This window comes from Balaenoptera borealis (genome assembly GCF_965194805.1).
Source record: "Balaenoptera borealis genome assembly, chromosome: X".
Classification (NCBI taxonomy): Eukaryota; Metazoa; Chordata; class Mammalia; order Artiodactyla; family Balaenopteridae; genus Balaenoptera; species Balaenoptera borealis.
In genome coordinates, this window is record NC_138881.1 from 93,185,414 (window position 1) to 93,210,864 (window position 25,451).

General features: G+C 41.2%; 1 long non-coding RNA gene across 1 annotated transcript in view; it reads right to left on the reverse strand.

Annotated features, from left to right (window-relative positions):
• The window catches only part of LOC309620846, a 589,684-nt gene that overhangs the window by 562,497 nt on the left and 1,736 nt on the right, over positions 1-25,451 (reverse strand). The window lies entirely within an intron of this gene.

A 25,451-nucleotide genomic window follows, 5' to 3' on the forward strand; every position in this document is an offset into this window, starting at 1 on the left:
GTAAAGATCTTTCATTAGCAAAAGATTGTGGGAAAAAAAAAAAGTTTGCAGAAAACCTAAATATCTGTCAATAGGAGGTGGGTTAAATAATTCACAGCAATCGATACAAAGGAATAGTATGCAGCTATAAAATAGCTAGTCGTTTTACGTGCTTATGGAAAGCATCTTCAAGATGCATAGTTCTGTGAAAAAAGCAAGATGCTGAACAATGTGTATGATATGCTGCCATTTGTAAAAGTCTATGCCTATTTGCTTGTATTTATCTGGACTCTCTCCTGCAGAGTACATAAGGAACAGTTAACAGTGGTTAGACAAGACAGGGTTTGGGGGAAAAAAACTTCCTTTTTATTTATACTCTTTTGCATTTTTTGGATCATTTGCATGTATTTCTCATTAAAAATAAATAAAATGCTAAAAAATTGAAACTAAAGCAAGCAGGCAGACTGTGGTTGCAGTGGGAAGGGTGGGTTGGCAGAATGGGAGACTGGAGTGGAGATTCTCCCACTGAGAAGCATGGTCCCTTAGGAGGGAGGCTAGGCCACACCACCACAGCCTCTGGCTCACAACCTGGCATGCTGGAGGTGCTCGAAAATTTCGACAGGTGAATGGATGGGACACGTCATATTCCTCAGGGAGGCTGGGGTGTCAATAAGATTGAGAACCACTGGACCACAGACAGGAGACCTTTAAGAAAGGAGTTCCTCAACATCTTCTCTACACCTTAAAATCGACTTCACCTTCAAGGCCTGGTTCATAGGCTAACTCTTCCAAAGGGACTTCCATGCTCTCTGTCTCTGAGGCCCCAATCCCATCTCCTGTGGGTTAAAGCTCATTTCATTCCTCTGTGCTCCAACAGCATTTTCCTTAATCTGTTCTTCTAGGATGTATTTCAATCTGCTTTATGGTTTAGATACTAATTTGCAGATCAGCCTTAACCTTAGTGATTAAGACTCTCTCTTCCCCATCTCTGTCTGCACGCTTCAGTGCCGGCACAATGAATACAGATGGTCCACAGTAAAGGGAACGCAACCCTCCTTACGGGACACCCTGAGCAGGCATGTGCTCTAGACTATACTACAGGAGACAACAGCATGGTGGGTGATAATGGCCACAAATATAGGCCTTAACCGGGCCATCTTCCCAATGAGTCACTTGATTCACTCAGATGTCTGAAGGAATGTTTCTCACCAGCCAGCCAGGCACTAACAGACAGGACTCAGCAAATAGTCTGCATTGCTAGATATCATTTTCAATTCTCCAGACCTGCAGCAGAGCTGGTGCCCTTATGCTTCCCATTGCTCCTCCTATGCCCACAGCAGCCCTCATTAATCAAGCAGACTCACCTTCCCGTTCTCTGTAGATGTAGCCTCAAAATCCCCCTCAAAAGACAGCAGCTACCTACCAATCTGCTGGCATGGCTTATTTGCCATCACAGGTCTTGAGCATATTCAAACCTTCTGGGGCACAGCGCACTGCCAGCATGTCACAGAGCCCGCCCAGGGGCATGGAGACCCAGGGATATTCTAGGCCTGCAAGGGTTATGATCAAGCCACTTGTGAAACTCGAACACTGATGGGCAAGTCCACCGGCCCTGGTAGTGCTAAGCCCTGACTGGAGAGCAAGCTTGCTCTGCTGCTAATTTGGAGGCAGACAGACCTCAGTTAAGTGGAATCCAGTTCATCAGACCCTCAAGTCACTGAAAACCTCCCCATCGTCCTCCTTTCTTCTACTCCCCTCCCCAAACAAAAAGCACATTACACTTTCAGGAAGTAGAAGAAATAGAAAGAAAGTAAGCTCCTATCAGGATTCCTGTTTTAAAACAGCACTACCAGGACTTCCCTGGTGGCGCAGTGGTTAAAAATCTGCCTGCTAATGCAGGGGTTATGGGTTCGAGCTCTGGTCCGGGAAGATCCCACTTGCCGCGGAGCAACTAAGCCCGCGCGCCACATCTACTGAGCCCGTGTGCCACAGCTACTGAAGCCTGCGTGCCTAGAGCCCATGCTCTGCAACAAGAGAAGCCACCGCAATGAGAAGCCTGTGCAACACAACAAAGAGTAGCCCCCGCTCGCCGCAACTAGAGAAAGCCGGTGTGCAGCAACGAAGACCCAACACAGCCAAAAATAAATAAATAAATAAAAATGAAATTAAATAAAAATTAAAAAAATAAAAATAAAACAGCACTACCAGGGAATTCCCTGGCGGTCCAGTGGTTAGAACTCTGTGCTTTCACCGCCGAGGGCCCGGATTCAATCCCTGGTGGGGGAACTAAGATCCTGCAAGCCAGGAGGCACGGCCCCCCAGCAAAAAAAATTAAAGGTAAATAAATAAATAAAACAGCACTACCAGAATATGTCTCGAGGTCAGGCCACACTAGGCCTAATCCCCTGCATCCACCTCCAGCGTGATTTCCGCTTCCGTGTCTGGATAGTAACCAGAGGTGTTGACAATTATGACCTGTGAAACTGCAAGACACTCAACGCAAGAGGCTTAGGCAATGGTTGTCCATTCATGATCTCCAGCTTTCGCATTAGTTTAGATCAGGAGTCTGCAAACTACAGCCCAAAGGCCAAATCCAGCTCACCACCTGTTTTTATAAATAAAGTTTTATTGGAACATATCCTTGCTCATTCATTTACATATTGTCTATGGCTGCACTCACGCTACAATGGCAGAGTTGTAGAGCTGCGACAGAAGCTGTATGGCTCACAAAACCGAAAATATGTACTATCTGGCCATTTATAGAAAACGTTTGCAGACCCCTGGCTTAGACCACTCTTGGAGCTGGTCCTAAACCAGTGGGGGAGGCTTCCTCCTCCTCTTCTCTTCTCCTGCCTTCCCTCCACCGACCACCTCCGATACACACACACCAACACGCACGCGCACACACACTGCTGAAGGGAAGCCAGTACTGGCTGGGCAAAAGGAGCAGGAGTGTGGACAAGCAGACTTAAATGCTCTTCCTAAGCCTAGCCACCTCTACTTGGTACACAGAGCCAGAGAACTGAGGAAGTCTGCGTGTATATTTGTGTGGGTGGAGGTTAAAGTCAAGGTGAGAAAGCATTGTTGGAAATGGTGTCCTTATGCACATGTAACAGAGGGTACATGGTCTACAAGAATGTCACTAAATCTCAGGCTGAACTGGGAGAACCAGCCACCTGCTCCCTTCCAACCCAGAGCTTCCTTCAACTGTCTAGTCCCATTCTCACTTAGGGGATGGGGCTTGGGCTAAGGATGGTGTGGAATGGGACATACAGGCAGACTTTCTTTAAGCATCTCTTCTCTTCCCTTTCCTCTCTTTCCGGCCTCCTCTCTCTCTCTCTCTCTCTCTCTGTCTCTCTGTCTCTCTGTCTCTCTCTCTCTCTCTCTCTCTCTCTCTCTCTCTCTCTCTCTCTCAGCTAGTTTAGGCAGCAACACGGCGAAGGCAGCTATTATGAAAACACCAATTCAGGCATGATTTCTGGACCATAGATCAAAAGCTTAGCTAATAGTGGACACAGAATATTGATTTGTCGGTTTTTCTCTCTCCTTTCCATTGCTTTGGGTGGGTGATAGCCGATTTCTCCAAATCACCAATTTGGAAACTTCCTAAAAAGAGGAATGGAGATGGAATGGACTGAGGGCTGAAGACAGGGTGGTGATTTACACTCTGACTACATGGGACAACCAGATTATATTAAAACCAGGTCTATCCACAAATACCATATGATATCACTTATATGCGGAATCTAAAATATGACACAAATGAACTTATTTACAAAACAGAAACAGACTCACAGACATAGAAAACAAACTTATGGTTACCAAAGGGGAAGGTTGGGGAGGGATAAACTAGGAGTTTGGGATTAGCAAATACAAACTACTATATATAAAATGGATAAACAGCAAGGACCTACTACATAGCACAGGGAACTATATACAATATCTTGTAATAAACCATAATGGAAAAGAATATGAAAAAGAATATGTATGTATGTATAACTGAATCACTTTGCTGTACACCAGAAACTAATACAACATTGTAAATCAAGTTCAAATAAAAAATCAGGGGGCTTCCCTGGTGACGCAGTGGTTGAAAATCTGCCTGCCAATGCAGGGGACATGGGTTCGAGCCCTGGTCCGGGAGGATCCCACGTGCCGCGGAGCAACTAAGCCCGTTCGCCACAACTGCTGAGCCTGCGCTCTAGAGCCCGCAAGCCACAATGACTGAGCCTGCGTGCTGCAACTGCTGAAGCCCGCGTGCCTAGAGCCCGTGCTCCACAGCAAGAGAAGCCTCCACAATGAGAAGCCCGTGACCTGCAACATGGAGTGGCTCCTGCTCTCTACAGCTGGAGAGGGCCTGTGCGCAGCAATGAAGACCCAATGCAGCCAAAAATAAATAAATAAAATAAATAAATTTATTAAAAAAAATCAGGTCTATCCAATCAGTCTGTGGGCTTTGTAAAAGTCCATTAATATACAGATTGGAACAGGCAGCGGTCCTTGGATGATAACCACCGAATGGTCAGGCTGAACTGGGAACTTTGGCAAGAGTTTGCTCTGGTTCCTCAGGAAAACAGATCTAATCTTAATCAAAGAAGGCTGCTTGGAGGAAGTGATGATATAAAGGAGCTTTAAGGGAAAGGTTTGATAACCTGATTTTCATGAAGCAGAAAAAGATATCAAAGGGAAGGAATGGTCTGGTCCAGAGCTTAAAGAAAGCTTGGAGAACAGGAATGGGAAGGTCTGATGGTGTTCTTAGTCAGGAAGGATAGCAGAAATGAAACAGAAGCTAGGACCAGCTCTCTGGCCCTTGATTGCATTATATGATAGTAAAGGTCCTAAAGTCTGTCACCTCACTGAGTATGCCCTTGTTCTCTCCATTTTTCTGCCTGTCAAAGCCAGCTGTCAGAAATCAGAAATGGGGCTGTGATATGTTCATTCCAAGTGAAGTGTAAAGGGTTGGGAAGGCTGACTGTATTACCTCTTCCGGGGAGATTTGCATTTTGATAAAACCGATGGCTGTTAATAATGGGAATTCAGGTAGGAGCTACCCAGAAGTGTTATGGGGAGTGAAGAAGTTTCCTCCATCCCCTAAATTCACAGCAATATTGCTGGAGCTCTCTCTGCTTCTGATTCATCATCTCCACCATGGGCATTATAGCATTATTTGCTTCCTAGAGTTGTTCTGAGGATTAAATGAGATAATTAATGTATATAAAATATTTAACACAGTGCTTGGTACATCATAAGAACTCAACAGCTATTATATCTTTGTCTTGATTACACTGCCTACTCATAGTGCCAGCCCTGAAAAGAAAAACACATATTCTTACACTGGGTGCTGTCAGCCCTGTAATTATTATATGTAGATTGCACCTCCAACTGCGCAGTGAGCTAGAGAAGGTACAGAGAGGGAGCCTCCAATTTTCTTGGAGGCAGGGGCTGTTGCATAAGGGAATCCTAAACAGATTACCTCTTTTCAGTGGGAAAAGGTGATGAGGATGCCATCAAAACGTATAATTCAAGAACATCCCAAAAGCAAGTGTGGGAAGACAGTATAGTATAGAAGTTAAGGACTTGGGACTCTGCAGACTGATAGACCAGGGTTTGAATCCTAGCTCTGCCACTTATTAGCTTTGTGACCCTTAGGATGTCAGTGTGACAAAATGAAGACCAACCAAGTAAGAGCAAGCAAAGGCTATTTATTCTGAGCTTGCTACAACAAAAGAGCCAGTCACTGTCACTTAGGATTAGGCAGACAGTCAAGGGCAGGCAGAGGAGTGGGAAAGTTTCATAGTGGAAAAAGGAAAGGCTTTGGCTATGCCCTGATCGGAGGCTGTTGGCATGGGAACACTGTAGGCAGGCTAACTAGAAGTAGGGCATCCTGTGCGATTGACTAGAGGGGCATATTTGGCTTTCTTTGGTTGGTCCCAAGTTGGAAACTGGGATGAAACTTAGGGGAGCTGTCAATTACGAATCAGGTCCTGGCCATTTGGGGTTGATTGTTACAGGGATCAGTGTTTGGCTTCCTGGAATGTTACCAGAGGTAGCAATCTGACTTCGTGTGAGTCTGACCTAGCGGGCTGCCTTCCTGGGCTGGTTATTGTAGATAAGGAGATGGTTTCCTAGGCATTTGCTGCAGGTTGTGGGTCAGACTTTTATTTTTTTATACGGTATGGTCATTGTCTATTTGCATATTCTGTCTCTCATCACTTAACTTCTCCGAGCCTCAGTTTCCTCAATTTAAATGGGCTATTAAGACTTTGAATTTGAGGATTAAGTGAGATTTGTACATAAACGGTTTAGCGCCAAATCTGGAACGTAAGTGCCCAACACATGTTAGTCATTGTCTTATTGGCTAATTAACTAAATTCTGAAATAAGAGAATTTAGTGGAGTGGTACTCCTCAGAGTAGGAAGGGGGCAATGTTAGCAGGAAGAAAAGGAAGCCCTAGTGAACCCTACAAAGAGTATCAAACACATAATCGACCACAAGAGCAAGAGCTAACACATATTCATGCTTACTATGAGCCAGACACTATTCCAAGTAGGTTACAAACAATGGCTCATTTAATCCTCATAACCACCCCACGAGGTGGATACTACCAACATTGTCATCTTCATCTGAAAGAAGGAGGAAACTCTGGCACAGAGAAGTTAAGAAACTTGCCCAAGCTTACACAAGTACTGTGTAGGGCCAGGCAGCTTGGCAATAGTCTGGGCTTTTAACAGTTCTGCTGTTCTCACAATAGATTAGACATGCCGAAGTTAAAACAGCTTTAGGAAAGGACTGAATACAAATCTCAATGATTTCTCCATAGACTCAATGAAGGGTAACGATGGAGATACTTAAGGTGTTTAGGACATCCTTAGTCTTTGAGGGTGATGTCAATGGAGGGTATCTCACACATGCCCCTCCACACACCCCCATTCACCTGTTTTAAGTCTGACCTTGATCTCTGTTGGAAGCCACTTCCTCAGAAACTTTGGCTGATCCTCCAGAGTGCGTTACCCCCACTCCCATCCCTACTCCTTTCCCATACTTACCACAATTGACAAGGTGCGTAATTATTTCGTTCACATCTGTCTCCCACACTAGACTGAATGATTGAGTGGGTCTGTTTTGTATACCATTGGATCCCCATTCCCTAGCATAGGGTCACCAACCTATGGCCTGTGGGCCAAATCTAACCCAAAGTCTGTTGGTTTTGTTTTAATAAATTGAAATTGGCACATAGCCACACCATCTCCTTTACATACTATCTACGACTTCTTTCACATTAAAATGGCAGAGTTGAGTAGTTGCAAGGGATCACGTGGCCTGCAAAGCCTAAAAAAATATTTAGTATGTGGCCCTCCACAGCAAAATTTGCCAATCCCTGGCTAGCTCGTCGATACTCAACAGATATCTGTTTAATGGAGGGATATACTTATTATTTATTTATTTAACAAACGTTTGCATGGCACTTACTATAGTCAGACACCCTTCCAAGTGCTTTACGAATATTAACTCATTTATTCCTCATAACAACCCAGTAAGATAGGAGGCATTCTTATTCTCATTTTACAAAGGAAAACACTGGGAACCAGAGAGGTTCAGTATCTTGCCCCAAATTAAACAGGTTGTAGGTAGCCGGGCTAGGATTCAAAACTCAGGCTTTCAGGCTCCGAAACCCAGGCTATCTACGCCATGTTCATGGACCATGGGTGGGATCTAGTTTTTCTGGTGTTCCGATGAGAGAACTGCTGTACGGTTTTGAGAAGGGGAAGGATGTGGTCAAAGCAGCAAAAGGAGATAAAGTGGTCTTACTCCACGCAGCCCCTAGGACTTGGCTGATGACAAGGACATGCTAAAAAGGACAAATTAGCACAGCATCATTTGGCTCTCGCCATGGCTAACATAATCAAGCACGCATTCTCCAAAAGTGAGCTGGTGTAGTTATTGTCACCCTACCGGGGACTAGATAACACCATTGATTAAAGCTTCCAGAGCACCCTGAGGCTGAACCAGTTCGTTTTATTCTATCACATGTCCAAACACTCCACCTCTACCCCACTGTAGCCAACTATCTTCAAATGCACCCCACCATAGAACAAGGCGATAACAAATGATTGGTTTGGTGCAAATTCGTCCCCAATCCTGAGAAAACAAGAAGTGCATGAACTATATGGCTGTTGTATGAGATATTTCCTCTTCCTGTCTCCACACTGCCTGGGCTGTATGCCAGTTGTTAGTAGGAAGGGGCAGCAAATGCCCTCAGATGACGTTATAGCTCTAAGGTACAATGCTGGGCCACCAATAAGTCATTGCTGGTGGCTTGACTTCTTTGTGGTTTGCTCGAGGAAGTCAACTTGTTGACAAGACTTGGGAGACCTTGCTGCATGTGACTGAGGGTGAGGGGTTAGCAGAAGCAGCTAGTTAAGATAGAACAGTCTGAGAGAGACCAAGAAAGTCTGTTCTTCTCTTCCTGGTAGGACAAGCAGGATGCCAGGATTCTACATCCATGCTGGGGGCCTGGGCTGGGAACCAGGGTTGAGCTTCAGGTTAGACCCGCCTGGGGGCATCAGAGCTTGGAGCCAAAGGTGATCTGAAAGCCAGTGATCAAGGGAAAAGCTGAGCATTAAATCCCATCAGACAGTCCAACTGAAGTGCCAATCCCACGACCAAAGGGAGAGAATCTGGGCTCTTCAACGTTAGTGAGAAAACCAGGCACAGCAGACCAGCGCAAGAGGGATCTGGAATGTGAGTCAAAGGCAGGCCTATGGACATTCCCTGAGCTCTTGGGACAGTTGTAGAAACTTCTTATTGGGTGACTGGGCCTTGTCTTTGAGCAGGGATGACCCTCCTACCACCAGCAAAGAGAGGCAGTATAGTCAAGTGGTTAGGAGCACACTCTAGCAGCAGACTGCCTGAATGTACATCTCAACCATGCTGCCTGTTAGCTGTGTGGCCTGTGGCTAGTCACTTCACTTACTCCAGCCTTGGCTTCCATATCTGTGAAATAGAGCAAGGTTGAAAAAATTAGTAAGATAACATGGCAAGTGCTTAACACACATGAGCAATAAATGTTGCTTAATATTATTTTTAAAAGCACATCGATTTGGCTCAAAGTATCAACGTAAATCAATTCCAGGCAAAATCTACGTATTGCCCACACCCTGACTCCAAATCCACAAGCAGGTCTCCTCACTAGGAGGCAGGGGTCGCCCTACTGCTGCTGGCAGCAGAAGGGCAGGGCAAGTGAAATCACACTTTGATCTCATCTTTTGGAGGGGATTTTCTCTTTACCAACAACCGTTATTCCTCCAAATGAGCAAGTCCTGCCAGCCTGAAAGAGAAAAGCCACACAAACAAAAGTGCCGGAGACTTAATACTCTCCACTGTCAAGAAATATCAGGATTTCCCAAAGAAGGCTTGGTCACATCACTGGAAGATGTAGGAAAGTAGAAAGGTAAGGTATGGATTTGGAAGTCTTAGAATTTCATTGTGATGTGGGCCTGCTTGGTAGAGAAATCATTAATGAGAAGGCCCTTACTTACACTGCAGGCATCTTTGCTGTCCTTCCTGTTCTGCAAAGTGCTTAGCCCAGTGTTTTTTTAAATATATTTCACTCACCACTTACATCAGAATCTACAGGGGGGAACTAGCTAAAAAGGCAGGTTCTGAACCCCTGGAGTTCTGACTCATGAAGCTCAGCATTTTTAACTAGTTTTCAAGTGGATTGTTATTCTATTATGTAATTTTTGAACAGACAACACATTCATATGGCATAAAACTTTAAAAATATAAAAAATGTGTAGAGTGAAAGTGTCACTCCCATCCCTGTCCTCAGCTGCCCATTTCTGACCTTTACCCAGCCTCACCTGCCATACAAACCTAGGTAACCACTGCTATTCAAGTCTTAGAAATCCTTTCTGAGGTTCTTTATCAGATATCAAGCAAAAGAGGAAATACATTTTTCACTTGCCCCCCCGAAAAAGTTAGAATGCTTTACATACTGTTCTTTATCTTTAAAAAATATATATAGATTAAAAACAAGGTCTTACTGTATAGCACAGGGAACTATATTCAATATCTTGCAATAACCTATAATGACAAAGAACCTGAAAAAGAATATGTTTATATGTTCATATATATAACTGATTCACTTTGCTGTACACCAGAAACTAACACAACATTGTAAATCAACTATACTGCAATAAAAAAATAACATAAAATAAGCACATATATAACTTAAAGATCTTTCCATAACTGTCATAGAGTACTTCCTTACTAGTTTTCACAACTGTATACTATTCCATTATATGGATAGAGGAGACTTTATTTCACCAGTCACATTTTTTTTTTTTTCTGGCAGTGCCATGCTGCTTGCTGGATCTTAGTTCCCCAACCCGAGCCCTTGGCAGTGAAAGCACAGAGTCCTAACCACTGGACCACCGGGGAATTCCCTCACCAGTCACTTTTTGATGGACACTTGGGTTGTTTCCAATCCTCTGCTAACTAATACAATCAATGAATGTAATGAATTACCTTGTACATGCACCATTTTCAGATGTGAGATACATTTCCAAAACTAGAGTTGCTTCCCTGGCTGATTCCGATGCACACTGGAATTTAGGAACCACCGGCTTAGGGGTTGCTGATGTGATAGGACTCATTCACATTTGATTAAGCCTTTATGTTAGGACTCAGAGAACGGCAGAGCTGGAGGGACTCTTAGAGACCTTCTTCCTCATTTTACAGATGAGGAAATTGATTCTCAGATAGGGAAGGGACATGCTCATGGTTACACAGCATGCTGGTAGCAGAGCTGAAACAGGAACGCAGGTCTCCTCACTCACAGGCCGGTGTTCTGCTACCTGTGATTATCATCAACAAGCAAACGTGGAGCGCCCAGCAAGGTGTACGATGGTCTCTAGCTGCAGCAGATAGGGCACACGCGAGAAAGAAAATGCATCATAGCTGGTGTGAAACACCAGATCTGTGCGGTCTCGGAATGGCAGACTTTCAGACAATATCAGAATTAAGCAAACTGTTCTATAAGCTATTGTGAGCCACTGACCTCTTTCCACAGGATGGAGAAAGGCCAATGGTTCTCTATGCATCTAATTGAGTCCGAATTCTGGAAAAAGTAAAAGCTTTGGGTTTCTGTGCAGCTTCTTTAATGGGCTTGCTGGGGAAGGGAAGGTGTAGCTAGTGACTTGTTACTGAAGACCAAACTCCTAAGGGAGATGATCTGGGGTTGGTAAATCTCAATGGAGGTGCCATTCTTATTCTGTAGATCCATTTCACAATGTATAGAAAGCCTCTTTGAGAAAACCAAGATCTTCTAGAAGGAATAAGTGCCCTCTCAAAGTCCTCCTACCCCAGACTCTTTGCCCTACATTAGAGATTCATTTTTTTCAGTTATGGCCTCTATGAGATGCTTGCTGTCTCTGTCACCTCGTATCCATCACAAAGGTAAGGTGGGATGGTGTCAAAGCAAATCTTGTTGGGAATTCCCTGGTGGTCCAGTGGTTAGGACTCCACGCTTTCACTGCGGAGGGCTTGGGTTCAATCCCTGGTCAGGTAACTAAGATCCCACAAGCCGAGTGGCCAAAAAAAAAAAAAAAAAGGAAACCTTGTTAATCTTAAAGCCTTATAGATTCTTTTGTAGCAACTTCAACCTTGTTCTCACTATCTTAGCCAAATAAAGAAGATGCGTGTGTGTGCGTGCGCACGTGAGTGTGTTTAAAACCAGGCTAATCGTTTTGGGGGGGGGGGGTCTTACACAAAGTAGCAGAACAGTTTGTCTGTTGTCCTTATGTCTGATTTCAACATAAAAGGAGCAAATATCCTAGCTGAAGAGTTCAGACAGGCATCAGGGGAGCCTGGGATTTTGAACTGCAGGGGATGTATGCGCCAGTCAGAGAAGATGCCTTCTTTATCCCATTATCAGCCACTCTCCAGTTCTAATTTTGATGAGAACAAGACAGTCGTTAAGTGGAGTGCCCCTCACTTCACAGCTTAATGAACCATAGCTATAACATCCTCCCCTTTGTCTGGTCAGCAATCCCTTGTGTCTCCCGAGAGAGGGGAGTGGGAGAGAGGGCCTTCAGAAAGTAACAGGTAAAAGCAGCTGAAGGAAATTAAACTGTAAGTTTTTCAACTCTGAAACATCGATGACCTAATGGAACCGAGAGCCCAGAGCTTGGAGACCTTCACCCCGCCCCCATTCCCAAGCAAGAGGGTGAACTAGGATTTTGTCAGTCTCACGGTGTTTAGCCGAGACCTGCTTGACTGTTGAAATCATCTGACAGCCTTTCCCCAGGTCCTATATAGGCATTCTAGGACCGTAGGCCTCTCTTTCTCAAAGTAGAGTTCTTGGAACACATCTACGAGAATCATGTGGAAAGCTTGTGAAAAAACGCTTTGCCTTGGGGGCTTCTGTGTTGGTGAACATGTGGAGATTTGGGGAGAGTGGAGCTCTCTGAGAGGGCATGGAAGGTCCATGCCCTTTCCCCATACCTTGCCCTTTGCATCTCTTCCATGTTACTGTTCCTAAGTTATATTCGTTTGTAATAAACAGGTAATCTAGTTTAAAAAAAAAACAACTTCACCTCAGACCGCTGAATCAGAATCTCTGGTAGTAGGACCCAGGTATCTGCATTTTCCTCATGTTTACTGGTTAAATCTGTGATACCGTAAAAGACAACAACTGCTGCCCTTGCTATGAGGAGCCTTTGCTTAGGGGTTCCTACTCCTTCTGGTCAAACAGGTTTCAGTGTCATAATCACGTATAAACACCATGATAATGGCAGAGCATGTTAACTGAGCACATACTCTATGCCAGCCTCTGTGCTAAGTGCTTTGGACATTACTATTGCATATATAATCCTTGCAATTGCCAAGTGAGGCAAGGGATAGTATCTGTATCTCACAGATAAGAAGATTGAGGTTTAACACATGGAAGCAACCTAACTGTCCATCGACAGAGGAATGGATAAAGAAGATGTGGTATATATATATATACACATATACATACAATGGAATACTACTCAGCCATAAAAAAGCATGAAATGATGCCATTTGCAGCAACATGGATGGATCTAGAGATTATCATACTAAGTGAAGTAAGCCAGACAGAGAAAGACAAATACCGTATGATATCACTTATATGTGGAATCTAACATATGACACAAATGAACTTATCTATGAAACCAAAACAGACTCACAGAAGTAGAGAACAAACTTGTGGTTGCCAAAGGGAAGGGGGGGTGTGGGAGGGATGGATTGGGAGTTTGAGATTAGCAGATGCAAACTATTATATATATGTATAACTGAATCACTTCATTGTACACCAGAAACTAACACAACATTGTATATCAATTATACTTCAATAAAATAAATAAAAAAAATAAAATAACATTATGCCATTTCAAAAATGTTTTAAAAAAAAGAAGATCAAGGCTTGAAGAAGTGAAGGAAAAACAGCTAGTAAGTGGCAGAGCTGGGATTCGAACTGAAGTCTACCCATCTCCAAAGGCCATGATCTGAGCCTTTACTATATCCTGCCTCCAACAATCATTCTAATGCTGCCTCTTTGTAACATCATTTTGCCACCAGATCTTTTTTTCAAATCTTCTTTCTCTGTCGTCATGTACCATCTTTGGTGCTCACTCCTACTTGCTGAAGGTAAATCGGACTCCTTTGCTTACTTGACTTTTCAGCATTCTGGACACTTGATATTTGTTTGGGTTGATGCTCTGTTACAAAAGTGAGTGAATCCAGAGCCTGCTTTCCATGTAACAGTTGCTTGAGGTACACTCTAAACGCTTGTCATCCAACTGCCAACCCGGCCAACTCAATGTTTACTTCCGCGAAGTTTTCAAACTCCCACTTTTACAAAGTCAGTGCTGGATATCTGGTTGTGCATTTATGTTGATTCCCAGGAAAAAAGGCGATGAAAAAAATCATTATTATTTTAAAAAATGTGTGGCACTAATTTACAGTTCACCCCATCACTTCATAATACGTTGCTTTTATGAACCTCAGTCCACCTCAGTCCACCAGCAGGCTGGCCTTCAAGGGGCTGAAACAGACCTGCTTTTAGAAACTGGCCTATCTGGAAATGAGGGCAAGTTGACTTTGTTATTTTTAGAAAGTGCATTTGTTGTTGGCCTCTAATAATGCCAAGTACATAAATAAAGAGGAGAGCCTCCCTGGAAGGCAACAGATGGTAACCCCAATTAAATGGGGACTCTTTAACAAGTTCTTTCCTCCTCTCTGGGTCCCATCTGAAATAGCAAGGCCTTGGGTTAGATGACAGACAAAGGTCCTTCTATCTCTAATCATTTAGAGCAAAACACCCAAAGTAGCCAATCTTCCAGAACAATCTTCACATTAGTACTCCTATTAGTTACCTACATGCTCAACTTCTCTAATAAGAGACCCCAAAGTATTGTAGTTGAAACAAGACAGAAGTTTTTTTTTTCACTCACCTAAGAATCCAAGGAGGTGGTCCAGGGCTGACATGGAGGTTCGGAGCTGTTAAGGGCACAGGCTCCTTCTATCTTGTTTCTCCCCACCTTGTTAACCTTCCAGCTCATAGAGACAGAGCACCTGGACAGTGAAAGGCACATTTCATTCTTTCTTTCTTCCAGTTTTATTGAGATATAATTGACATACTGTGTAAGTTTAAGGTGTACAGCATAATGATTTGACATACATACATCATGAAATGATCATCACAATAAGTTTAGTAAGCATCTATCATCTCATATAGATACAAAATTAAAGAAATAGAAAAAATATTTTTCCTTGTGATGAGAACTCTTAGGATTTACCCTCTTAACAGTTTTCATATATAACACACAGCACTGTTATCTTTATCGTGTTGTACATTACATCCCTAGTACTTATCTTATAACAGGAAGTTTGTACCTTTCGACGGCCTTCATCCAATTCCCCCTCCCCCCCGACTTCCCTCTCCCCAACCCCGCCTCTGGTAACCACAGATCTCATCCCTTTTTCTGTTTGTTTGTTTGCTTGTGGTTTTTTTGTTTTTAATATTTATTTATTTATTTGGTTGCGCCGGGTCTTAGTTGTGGCAGGTGGGCTCCTTAGTTGTGGCATTCGAGCTCTCAGTTGCAGCATGCATGTGGGATCTAGTTCACATGATCCCAGGGATTGAACTCGGGCCCCCTGCATTGGGAGCGTGGAGTCTTATCCACTGCGCCACCAGGGAAGTCCCTGTTTGCTTGTTTTTTGAACTGTAATTGACCTACAACACTATGTTACATTTAGGTTGTGTCCATTTCTTAGCTATTGTAAATAGTGCTGCAATGAACATTGGAGTGCATGTATCTTTTCGAATTAGAGTTTTCTCTGGGAATATCCCCAGGAGTGGGATGCAGGATCATATGGTAACTCTATTTTTTTTTTTCACACGCTGCACAGCTTGGCTTGCGGGATCTTAGTTCCCTGACCAGGGATCGAATCAGTGCCCCTTGCAGTGGAAACGTGGAGTCTTAACCACTGGACTGCCAGGGAAGTCCCATGGTAACTCTATTTTTAGTTTTTTACGGAAACTCCATACTGTTCTCCATAGTGGCTGTAACAATTTACATTCCCACCAACAGTGCAAGAGGTTTCCCTTTTCTCCACGTCCTCTCCAGCATTTGGTATTTGTAGACTTTTTCATGACAGCCATTCTGACAGGTGTGAGGTGATACCTCATTGTAGTTTTGATTAAGCAAGAAGGTTCTTGATGAAAGGGGTAGGGCAAAGTCCTGTGGTCTGCTATGAAATGGGCCTTAGGCTAGCCTCAAGTGGACTTTGACTCCTGGAGGGACAGAATATCTGTTCTCCAAGCTGCTATCATCTGTAAAATCTGATCGAGCTGCTGGAGGGGGCCACCAACAACTTTGAATGAATTTCATCCTCCAGTTGAATTCAAACCATAGGCATTCTTTCCAGGGTATTGGTGAGAACTGGTTGCCATGTTCCTTTTTGGTCCATTTATTTGTATCAGCATACGCGTTATTTATCGGTACTGGGTATTATAAAGAGCATGGGTTTTGGTATCAGATCAGTGTGGCTTTGAGGAAATTGTAACCACTTTGTGCTTTAGTTTCTTCATTTGTTAAACTGCAGTAAAATCATCTAATTCAAGGGATGGCTGTGAGGTTTATGCGAGTCAGGAACTATGAAATTACCCAGAATATTCTGCATATTAGGCACTCAATACACATTCTATTTATTAACACCAACAATAACATGAATGATTCATTTATTAAGTGCCTATTGTGTATGTGCCAGGCACTGTGCTAGCTTCTACATAAACAGCTGTTCACGTGTACATGTTTTACTATCTGAGAACCACGGAAAACTTCTTTACAAATAGATGCTTAATTCTGGCTTTGTGAATGAATGTGGGCTACTTTTCTCACTTAATAGAAACTTGCTGAGTGTCTGGCAAAAGGCTTAGAGGGAGGGAGGGTGCCAGCAGAAAGTGAATCAATGGCCCTAATTTGGTGATGGTTTCCGTTTCCTTCTTTCTTCATTAAAACTCAATTTAATGAGTTTTCTCCACTTTTTTCATACTTTACCTGCCAACTCTGTCTGAGAACATCTGGTATCTCAGAACTGTAGATCTTGAAAGTCCTTAACATTCTCCCTCTCTGAATCATGCTACCTTTGAGACTAGTAGTAGTTTAAATGTCAGCCAGCCACTTACTGGCTATGTGACCTTGAATAAGTCACTTTCATCTTCTAAACTTCACTTTCTTCTTTTATGAAATGAGTATATTAACAAAACCCACTTCATAGGTTTGTTGTGCGAATTGAATGAGACAATGCATGCAAATTGTTTAACATGGTATCTGACACATAGTTATCAATACATGTTAACTATTTTCATTAATTCATTCATTCAATGGGTGTTTATTAAGTGCTAGAAATGAGCTTGGCACTGTGCTTTCCAAAATCTTCCAATTTCACTGGGAAACCAAGACAATATATAACCTGTGAGAACCCTCATATACTGTTGGTGGGAATTTAAGTTGGAAAACAGTATGGAGATTCCTCAAAAAATTAAAAATATAACTACCATACAATCCAGCAATTCCACTTCTGGTTATTCACCTGAAGAAAACAAAAACACTAATTCAAAAGGATATATGCATTCCTATGTTCATTGCAGCATTATTTACAGTAGCCAAATAAGGAAGCAACCTAAATGCCCATCAACAGATGGATAAAGAGAGGTGGTGTGTGTATATATATATATATGTATATATATATAATGGAATACTACTCAGCCATAAAAACATGAAATTTTGCCTTTTGGGACAACATAGATGGACCTTGAGGGTACTATGCTAAGTGAAATAAGTCAGACAGAGAAAGACAAATACCATATGATTTTACTCATATGTGGGATATATTAAAAAATAATAATAATAAATGAGCAAACCAAACTAAACAAAAGCAAACACATAGATACAGAGACCAGTGTGATGGTAACCAGTGGGGAAGGGGGGTGGGGGGAGGGCAAAATGGGTAAAGAAGGTCAACTGTATGGTGATGGATGGAAACTCAACTTTTGGTGGAAAGCATAGATATAGTGTATACAGAAGTAGAAATATAATGTTGTACAGATGAAATGTATACAATGTTATAAACCAACATTACCTTAATTTAAGAGAAAGATATAACCTATGAAATGTTAAATGAGAAGCTAAATGTGACCCATGACAAACAAAACAAGACAAGATCAGAGGGGACTTCCCTGGTGGTCTAATGCAGGGGACATGGGTGCAATCCCTGGTCCGGGAACTAAGATCCCACATGCTGTGGGACAACTAAGCCCATGTACCACAACTACTGCGCTCGTGCGCCTCAGCGAGAGAGCCCGTGTGCCGCAGACTACAGAGCCCACGTGCCCTGGAGCCCGTGTGCCACAACTAGAGAGAGAAAACCTGCATGCCACAACTAAAGAGAAGCCCAACTGCAACGAAGGTCCCGCATGCCGAAACTAAGACCCAACGCAGCCAAAAAGTAAAGAAAAAAATAAATTAAAAAAAATAAAGACAAGGTCAGAGGAGGAAGAGGTGATTGTGGCCCAGAGCAGTGTTTTTTAAACTTTCCTGACTTAAGTTTAATTTCCATCAAACCTTAGAGCTTTTTTATCAGGTCACAATTTGAAAACCAGTGGATGAGAGTGAATAAGACATGGTTATATAGAGGGGAAGGGACAGGTAGTAATGGAAGAACAGCAGGCTGGGACAGGTCGTGAAGGCCTTGATATGCTCAGACAGAGAATTTGGTCTTGACTGCTTTGGGGAAGGTCTAAATCCAGGGTCCCTTAGCCATCTTTCCCACTACCTAACAATGGCAAACAGCCACAACCACTCTGTCCACTCTCTATAAACCCAACCTTGTCTCTATTGACAAGAAAAAGGAAAAACAAAACTCAATGCCCACCCACCCAAGCTAGCCCTGTGGGAAGTGTCTTTGAAGATGAGATTGCAGTCCGGACATCTGGAGCAAACTAGCAGGCTCTATTTATTGTATAAAAATTGCTGAACATACTTTTCTTTTCCTTAACCCTAAGTAAAGCTATCCTAGGGTTTCATGTCAGTGGTTTTGAATTTTATTAAACAAAATAGGTATTTAGTTCCTGCTTGATTGAAGTTTGGTGGGCTTTCCAGAATTTTTTTCTCCATAACTCTCCTCTTTCTTCTCTGTTTTATCAGGGTCCTTGATTGTAAGTAGAAGAAACCAACTACAGGTAACCTAATCAAACAAAAAAACCAAAAAAAAATTTATTGAAAGGATGTTGGTGTGGCAGAGGGAGCTCCCCAAATCAAGAGGAGGTTAGAGGGCCAGGCTTGGAAGATTATATGAATCTTCTTCAATCTTCCAAGATGATAAGGGTTCCAGGAGCCACCAAGAAACACGCAACATTCTTCCAGCAGGAACAGTATGGCTGGGACACTGTGGGTGAGGCTAAGCATTGTCAAAACTACAGTGACGAGATACTAATCATCCCTGTCTTTTGGTCAGTTGCTCCAGATTCTTCATCCTAAGAATGGGGGGAGAGGGGGAGAAGATCTCTATTCTTCAACTTCTCTAGTTGAGGCAGGATACTTTGTACCAATATCTCCATCTTAGGAGATCTCCCTTCAAATAGGAAGAGAATGAATGGTGGTCAGCCAACAAGTAAGCTAACAAGCAAAGCAATTGTCTATAGCTTCTCCCACACAATGTTTTTCAAACTGCAGTTGGTAACACATTATTGAGTTGTGAGATTAATTTCGTGGATGTTGAATTACATTGACTGATTTTCAAATATTAGACAAGTCTTACATTTCTGAGATAAAGTCTAGCTGGTCATAATGTATTATCGTTTTTTCATATTATTGGACTCAAATTGCTAAAATTTGGTTTGGAATCTTTGCATCTAGGTTCATGAGGGATATTGTTCTGTAGCTTTCTTTCCTTGTACCAACTTTAGTAATGCTGTTCTCATAAAATAAGTTTAGAAGGTTTCCCTCCTCTTCAATATTCTGGAAGGGTTTGCGTAGAATGTATGTTATTTCTTCTTTAAATGTTTGGTAGAATTCGCCAGCAAAGCAATCTGGGCTTAGAATTTCCTTGTGGGAAGGGTTTTAACCACAAACTCAATTTCTTTAATAGATATAGTGCTATTCATGTTATCTATTTCTTCTTGAGTGAGTTTTCACAGAATGTGTCTTTCATCTAAGGTGTTGACTTTTTAGGAATAAAGTTGTTCATAACATTCCCTTACTTTCCTTTTATTATCTATATTGATGTCAACTCTTTCATTAATTAGTAATTTGTCTCAATTGGTAATTAATTGGTAATTTGGTGTTAGATCCAACTTTTGCCTGTGGATATCCAGTTTTCCTAGCAGCATTTATTGAAAAGACTGTCCTTTCCCCATTGATTGATCTTGGCAATAATCTTTTGACCATGTATGCGAGGATTTTTTGGGGGGAATCTCTCTATTCTATTCAATTGATCTCTATGTCTGTCTTATGGCAGTACCACACTGCTTTTGTTTTTGTTTTTTTGCCTTATGATTATGGACTAGAAATTGTTATGAACTTGGGTAAATATTTTGGAATAATTGCTGAAAAGTCTTTTAGTATCCTAACATTTTATATTTTTAGTACCACACTGTTTTGATTACTATAGCTTTGTAGTAAATTTTGAAATCAGGAACTGTGAGTCCTCTAACTTTGTTCCACTTTTTCAACATTGTTTTAGCTATTTGGGTCCCTTGAGATTCCATATGAATTTTAGGACTTTTAAAAAAAAATCTCTAGATCCTCTCTGGGTAGTATTGACATCTTAAGAATATTAAGCCTTCCAATCATGTTGGGAAAATTGGATAACACCATGTAAAGCAATGAAACTGGACCCACATTTTACACCATTCACAAAAATTAACTCAAGATGGATTAAAAACATAAATATAAGACCTGAAACTGTAAAATAACCAGAGAAAAAACATAGTGGAGACTTCCCCGGTGGTCCAGTGTTAAGACTCCACGCTTCCAATGCAGGGGGCACTGGTTCAATCGCTGGTCAGGGAAATGAGATCCCATATGCAGTGCAGCCATGCGGTGTGGCCAAAACAATAACAACAAAAAAACCATAGAGGAAAAGTTCCTTGACATTGGTTTGGCAATGACTTTTTTGGATATGACACCAAAAACATAGGCAAAAAAAGCAAAAATAAACAAGCGGTACCACATCAAAATAAAAATCTTCTGTGCAGCAAAAGAAACCATCAACAAAATGAAAAGGTACCTTACCAAATGGGAGAAAATATTTGCAAACCATATATCTGATAAGGGGTTAATATCTAAAATACATAAAGAACTCATACAACTCAATAGCAAAAAAACAAATAATCTGTTTAAAAATAGGCAAAGGGTGGCTTCCCTGGTGGCACAGTGGTTAAGAATCCGCCTGCCAATGCAGGGGACACAGGTTCGAGCCATGGTCCGGGAAGATCCCACATGCCGCAGAGCAACTAAGCCCGTGCGCCACAACTACTGACCCTGCGCTCTAGAGCCTGCGAGCCACAACTACTGAAGCCTGACCGCCTACAGCCCGTGCTCCGCAACAAAGAGTAGCCCCCGCTCACCGTAACTAGAGAAAGCCCACGCATATTAACGAAGACCCAACGCAGCCAAAAAAAAAAAAAAAATAGACAAAGGATCTGAACAGGCTATTTTCCAAAGAAGATATACAAATGGGCAACAGGTACACAAAAGTGTGCTCAACATTACTAATCATCAGAGAAATGCAAATCAAAACCACAATGAGATATCACCCCACACCTGTTAGAATGGTTATCATAAAAAAGATAAGAGATAACAAATATTGGTAAGGATGTGGAGAAAAGGGAACACTTTTACCCTGCTGGTGGGAATATAAATTGGTGCAGCCATTATGGAAAATAGTATGAAAGTTCCTCAAAAATTTAAAAATAGAACTACCAGATGATCCAGCAATCCCATTTCTGGGTACATATCCATAGGGAATAAAATTAATGTCTTGAAGAGATATCTGAACCCCATGTTCAATGCAGCATTATTCACAATAACCAAGATATGTAAACAACCTAAGTGTCCATCATCAGAGGAATGGATAAAGGTGTTATATATATCATAGATATATGAATATTATTCAGCCATAAAAGAAGGAAAAAGGAAATTCTGCCATTTGGGGCAACATGGATGAACCCAGAGAGCATTAGGCATACTACGTTAAATGAGTCACACAAAGGAAGAAAGACATACTGTATGATCTCACTTATATGTGAAATCTAAAAAAAGAAAAGAAAAGAAAGTCAAACTCAGAAACAGAGAGTAGAAAGGTGTTTGCCAGAGGTGGGGGATGGGGGAAATGGGGAGGTGTTGGTCAAAGGATACAAACTTTCAGTTATAAGATGAGTAAGTTTTGAGGATCTAATATTCAGCATAGTGACTATAGTTAATAATAATGTATGGTATACTTGATACTTGCTAAGAGAGTGGCTCTTAAAGCATTCTCACCAAATGGAAAAAAAAAAGTAACTATGTGAGGTGATGGATTTGTTAATTAACTTGAGTTTGTTAATCATTTCACAATGTGTACTTGTATCAGATCATCACATTGTACACTTTAAATATATACAAATTTATTTGTCAATTATACCTCAATCAGGCTGGAAAGGGGGAAGAAAAGAGTTGACACCTGGAGATTGGATCTGTTAAATCTCAGTGCCAACACTTGATAGAACCTTAGTAAATATTCCTGGAATGAAGGAAGGGATCCCCAGTGGTAGCTTGAGGACTCCAACATGTATTTGGTGACTGGATGGGGTTTCTTTCAAATGTGACCAAAAGGAATTTCTGAAAAGTTGCCAGCTATTCAAATGATCTGTAAGGTATCTCTCACTTTGAGAATTCCATGATTCCACATTTCAAGTGATGGAAATTGGACTTCTTATTTACACAATGCTGAGATTCTTCTTACCTAATGTGCTTTGACTTCCATGACTTCATGAAAGAGAGAACTTCATGAAAAGAGAATTGCTGCCTTGCAGGGAACAGGCAGAAAGTTTTCAATATTTCTTAGGGGAAATCTGCAAATGAGAAAAGAAAATGAAAAAAAAAGGCATTTCAGATACAGAAAAAAGAAAACATCCAAAAATGTTCAGTGAAGAGTTAATACAGTAGTTAACTATTCCCAAATTTAGGAAGCCCATTTTTTTCAAATAAATATCTGAAGAAAAAAAATATATTGTCTTCCAATCCATGAACACAGGATATGTTTCTATTTATGTTTTCTTCAATTTCTTTCAGCAATGTTTTAATTTTTGTTTTGTTTCTGTTTTTTTAATTGAGGTATAATTGACATATGACATTATATTAGTTTCAGATGTAATGAATTCAGTATTTGTATATTGTATTTTGTATATTTATATACATAATGTATACATATATACACATTTGTATACATAATGACAATATTTATGTAATGTATATTGTAAATTGTATATCTGTATACATAATGACTCAATATTTGTATACACTGTGAACTGATTACCACAATAAATCTAGTTACCAACTCTTGCCATACATAGTTACAAAATTCTTTTTTCTTGTGATGAGAAGCAATGTTTTGTTTTGAAAGATATTTTCACTTGGTGTGGAACCTAAGTTGACAATTTTTTTCAGTACATTAAAGATGTTCCTCTACTGTCTTCTCACTTGCAATGTTTCTCATGAGAAACCCGTTGTCTTCCTTATTTTTTGTTTTTCCATATACAACCTGTCTTTTTTTCCCTCTGGTTGTATTTAAGATTTTCTCTTTATCACTGGTTTTGAGCAATTTGATTATGATGTACCTTGGTGTAGTTATCTTTGTCTTTCTTGTGATTGAGGTTAGTAGAATTTTTGTATCTGTAGGCTTATAGTTTTAATCAAATTTGGAAAATTTGGGGCCATTATTTCTTCAAATGTTTTTTCTTTTCCCACATCTATTCTCCTTCACCTATCCAATTACATGTGTATTAGGCCACCTGAAGTAGTCCCACAGCTTATTGATGCACTGTCATTTTTTAAAAATTCCTTACTCTCTTTGTGTTTAATTTTGAATAGTTTCTAGTGCTGTGATAGTCAACTTCTAAAATGGCTCCCAATGATCCCCACTTCCTGCTTTTATGTTTTGGTGTAATCACTTCCCCTTGAGTGTGGGCTAGAACTAATGGTTTGCATTTAATGAATAGAATAAGGCAAAAGTGGTGGGATGTCTTCCCTAAGATTAAATTATAAAAGACTGACTTCTGTCTTGCTCTCACTCTCTCCTTCTGGCCCTTCTTGACAGACATACAATTATTATGTCTTCAAGTTTGCAAATTTTTTTCTTCTGCAGTGTCTGTTCTGCTATTAATTCCATTCAGTGTATTTTTCTAGTTTCTCATATATTTCCTTATATGAGTACAGACTCATTATTTCCCTTATAAATCAATGTGTTACAATCAGTTACTTTCATTGTTTATTCTAATGCACAAAATGTCCTACTTTGGCCAATGGGAGCCCCTTCCAGCTGGCTTATATTTCTTTTGACATGCCTCTATTATTTTTTTTTTTTTAGTACTTCATTGCCTTTTTTTTTTTATAAATTTCTTTCTTATTTTTTGGATGTGTTGGGTCTTCATTGCTGTGCATGGGCTTTCTCTAGTTGCGGCAAGCGGGGGTTACTCCTTGTTGCGGTGCACAGGTTTCTCATTGCGGTGGCTTCCCTTGTTGCAGAGCATGGGCTCTAGGTGCACAGGCTTCAGTAGTTGTGGCTCGCGGGCTTCAGTAGTCGTGGCTCACAGGATCTAGAGTGCAGGTTCAGTAATTGTGGTGCACGGGCTTAGTTACTCCGCAGCATGTGGGATCTTCCTGGACCAGGGCTCGAACCCGTGTCCCCTGCATTGGCAGGCAGATTCTTAACCACTGTGCCACCAGGGAAGTCCCTACTTCATTGCTTTTCAAAAGCACAATAAGATTTTTCAGGCTTATCTTGTTCTTTTCTTGCCACAGCTTTGGAATCAGCCATTTCTTGAAGGAGCCCCAGCTCTTTTACTGGAGAACGGTATTTAGAAGCCAAGATCTGTATGTGCACGGGTACACACACACACACACACACACACACACACTTATTTCTATATTTATTTCTATACCTAGCCATGTATATATTTACACTCTGTGTGGTAGGCTGAATATTGACCCCAGATATTCTGAATATGTTCCCTTACATTGTAAAAGGAAATTTGCTGATGTCATTAAGTTAAGGATCTTGAGATAAGGATATTTCTTGGATTATTTGGGTAGACCCAATGTAAGCACAAGTGTTTTTACAAGAGGGTGACAAAGGGAGATTTGACTACAGAAAAAGGAGATGTGATGATGGAACCAGAGGTCAGGGTGATGCACTTTGAAGATGGAAGAATGAGACCAAAGATCAAGGAATGTAGGCAGCCTCTAGAAGCTGAAAAAAGCAAGGAAACAGATTTTTCCCCTGAAGTCTCCCAAAGGAATGCAGCCCTGCTGACATCTTGATTTTAGACTTTTGACCTCCAGAGCTATAAGAGAATAAATCTATGTTGTTTTAAAGCCATTAAGTTTGTGGTAATTTGTTACAGCAGGACATTAATACACTCCGAGTTCATATCAATATGTCCAAGTCAAATCCAGTGCCACAAGATTCATTCTAGTCTTATCCTTTTCCTTGTTTTTTTTTTTTTTAAGAGCATTCAGATATCTAAGTGGACCTTCCCAGTTTTTAATGAAGACTTTTATTTTATTTTATTTTTTAAATTTTATTTATTTATTTATTTATTTATTTATTTATGGCTGTGTTGGATCTTCGTTTCTGTGCGAGGGCTTTCTCTAGTTGTGGCAAGCGGGGACCACTCTTCA